This window comes from Coenobita brevimanus, chromosome 96 (genome assembly GCF_032717465.1).
Source record: "Coenobita brevimanus isolate Jiangsu-jjx chromosome 96, ASM3271746v2, whole genome shotgun sequence".
NCBI classification, from domain to species: Eukaryota; Metazoa; Arthropoda; class Malacostraca; order Decapoda; family Coenobitidae; genus Coenobita; species Coenobita brevimanus.
Window position 1 is genome coordinate 3,996,412 of NC_137049.1, and position 3,720 is coordinate 4,000,131.

The following is a 3,720-nucleotide window of genomic DNA, read 5'->3' on the forward strand; positions in this document are numbered from 1 at the left end:
CTCTCCTTGACATTCTCTCCAGTTACACTCTCCCTCCCTCGCTTATGCTTGTCTTACTGGCTGTCTCCCTCTCTAATACCCTCCTCCTCTCCTTGGATCTCTCTCCATCACATCCCCTCTCTCTCCTTCCCTGACCCCCTATCTTCCTCTCACTCTCTTCTTCCCTCCGATTCTCTCTACGGCTGTCTTTTATATTCCATTTTCCTTCACTGGCTTACTCCGTCCCATTTCTCCTCACTTCTTCCTATCTTCACCTCCTGCCTGATTCACCTTCCTCGACCTTGCCTGACCTGTGATAACCCTGCAGAGAATGGAGCCAGTTTCAGGATCGTACACATCTTCCACCAAACTTCCCTTTGCTTGAGAAACCTTGAACCCCATCGTCCAAAGAAAGTATGGAACGGCACTGTCTGTTAGTCACTTGCTAATTTTTTTATTTTTTTATTTCTATTTTTCGGAAGCGAGGTGATTCTCTCTCGTAGACTTTAGCGACATTCCCTATTACCCCCTGACTGTCCCGCAGTTATCTTGTACTTTTACACTTTTTCACAAAATTTGTTATTCACAATTTTTTTTTTTTTTTTTGTTAAGCTTGTAATATACTTTTTCAATTGGAGGTGGCCTTCATTAACTCATTTACCACCAGGTGTTCTCCTATGATGAAAAAGAAGAAAACAGTTTCGTAACAGCAAAAATAAACTACAAAGTCCGGCCACTGTATTGAGATTGTTAATATTTTGCATCTCCAGAGTACTTGAGTCTGTTCTTGACCTCTTTGATACGAGGACTTTTTTATGAGATAAGGTAATCTGCCCTGAAGGTCGGAACGTTGGATTCGAGACTGCCTGCAACGTACGGCCTGAAGAACCTATACTTTAAGTAAGATTATTACATTATTTTGTTCATTAATTTGGTTTTAAAAATCTTCCAGAATTTTTTTTTATTGTAATATCTATTGCATCGCATATCAAGTGGAATGGGCTTAGACATGCTGGATTCGAGTCATCTCAGTCATTTATCAATAAGAAGTTTTTAACATGAGTCGTTTTGCGTAGGCTTCATTCAAACAGGCCTTATTCGAGCCATCTTGTTTATTAGTCCATTTCTCTAAAGCCAGTTGAAAATTTTAAAGGTTCCTGATATGGCTGAACATGTCTAATTTGGCTCAACTCTGCTCCAATTGGCTCACATCGATTAGTCTTGGTCTCCACTACATTTATGCAAAAATTAAAGAAAAAAAAATCTTTGACAATACTATAATGCAGCCGAATCCAATGTAGTAAATTTTTGTAACCACTAGCTGACTTTCTTCAGCAAAGGAGAATCTTTCTGACTCAAGACGTTCGGCATATTTGTCCATCATCCCTTCACAACAATGACGTCTTTCCCCTCAATACTTTTATCAGCGTTGCCCCACTGGCGATCTTCTCACGTTCTTTTGAAATTCTTTTCATGTCTGCAAGTTGCCAACTCTGGACGCATCTTTGTACAGTTTCTGTTTTCCTCTGGCTATGACCTCCAGCCTTTTAAATGGAATGAATCCAGGCATCTTGCTCTGAACGAATCTTGCTTTTGACTCTGTTGTTCACTTATTAGTGGGATGATCACCTTTTTGCAGGTGCTCAGCTTTGTTTTTTTTTTTTTTTTTTTTAATACAAAGGCCTACTTCCAATCAGATGAGCAGCACAAATGTTTTAAATTCAAGGGTAAATAGGGATTCATTGCTCACCCAGTAACATGCAGGGCCAAGCGACGGGTTAAGGCCTATACTAATAAATTTCCCAGTGAGCAACCTAGCCCCGGACCCTATCGCTCCTGACAGGGTAAAAAAGGTATTAAGTCAGGTCGTATATATAATTACCTCCGCCAACTTGGTGAAGGTTATGTATTCACCAATGTTTATCTGTCTGTCTGTTTGTCCAGACGATATCTCCAAAAGTTCTCAATGAAATTCAATGAAATTTTGTGGGAGGGTGGGCAATGGGCCAAGAAAAAATTGATTAAATTTGGGGGCGGATCCGGATCCGGATCCTGCAATGGCACTGGCGGAAGTATGCGCTCTCTGAGTGCTTTCTAGATATTGATGCAATTCATCGACTGTAGCAAGTAGATACCGTGAGATTATCGCTCTGGTGCTGGTGAAAAAACGCAGCCTGTGACATTAGATTTTTTTCGGAGACAGAGTGATGGCGCTTTGAAGCTGAACAAATATAAAGAAGACTTTCACATAAGAAATTTCATACACTTTCTTCAGCACATTGCTATGCTGTGAGGGTCAGAGGAAAGAGATGCTGCTAAAGAAAGATCTTGCCGTAAACAGAGGAGGGACATGGAGAACGGAACAAGAGGACTGAAATGAATGGATGCACTGGAGTTCTTCGCGTGATGGGAGGAGAGGAGGGAAAGGTCCGCCAGGTGACGTCGTCGCTAGTGACGCATTCCTTGACGTCACAAATGCATTCTGAAAAAACTCGCCTGACCAGTTGAACCAACTGAAGAAAGTGGGAACTCAGATCTGGTTTTCTTTAGTGTTTACTATAGAGTATGATGGGTAACGTTATGAAACTTATATATCTTTAGTATCTTGACCATAACTCTAGAAAATACTGTACTGTATAATAATGTAGGAAGAAACTATATATTGTTGATTATCTTCATTCTTCCAGATGGAGACCTTTATCCTATATTAAGACGGCGATAATATTCAGTTGCCATATAATGGTTAGAGTCTTCCCTACCTTTAAAGTCGTCGTCTCTCTCTGAATAGTGTTCGCAGCGTTGACAAATCTTCACAGGAACAACAACGAGAGTAGATCTGGCCACCATAACTGCCTTTTCAGTGTTATGAATAAGGTGAAGACAGTAGTATAGTATTCGTGTGAACCTGATTCCCTGTCTCTCTAGCATATATCCATCTATTTATGTTTAATGAATCTAGATAATTAGCTGTACAAAGCTGTTTCTGCCGTCCTTTAGGACTATCACAGTCACTCTAAAGTTCTGTAGAATATTTTCGGTCTCTCCATATAATTTATTTCAAGCTCATCATTATCTTCAGCACTTCAACCAAGTCAGTCAAAAGCAATTTTAATATCTGTAATTTAACATATATGCACCTTGAACTAATTTTACACAACAATATGAAGGTATCAGATTTTGGGCGCCTAGAATTTAAACCTGAGAATGACGGCGGTGCGGTTAGCTGCAAATCGTGTAGCTGCATGTCAGTTGTTTTTTTATACTTACCAGACACGGCAGTATCCAGTCTAGTAGTCGAAGCACCACGAAGGGTAGCGATGATTTACTACGAGCAAGTTGAAATAATTTAGAGACCTCTGAAAGCTTTTCGAGCATATAATGTCAACAAGAACGTAGGTCTGTCATCTGCCTCTAATAAAACGACGGTAATCAATCAAGTCGTAGCCAGCTGTGTGAACTGCAAAGTGATCGTGGATGCTTAACAACACTGACTGACAAAGGGTTTGTTTAGATTTATCTCCAGAACATCAGCGGTGACATCGGCACTACGGACTGGGATGATGTTAGGTAGTGACGCAGGGCAATGGTAATACATTATAAAAAAGGTGGGAGTGGTATGCTAGGTGGTATGGGCACGGCAATAATTTAATCCATAACTTTTTTCAAGACAAATACCATTAGTATCAGTGGTTTCATATACTTAGCGTCTCATCATGTAAGTAAAAATGAAGAGAAGTGAAC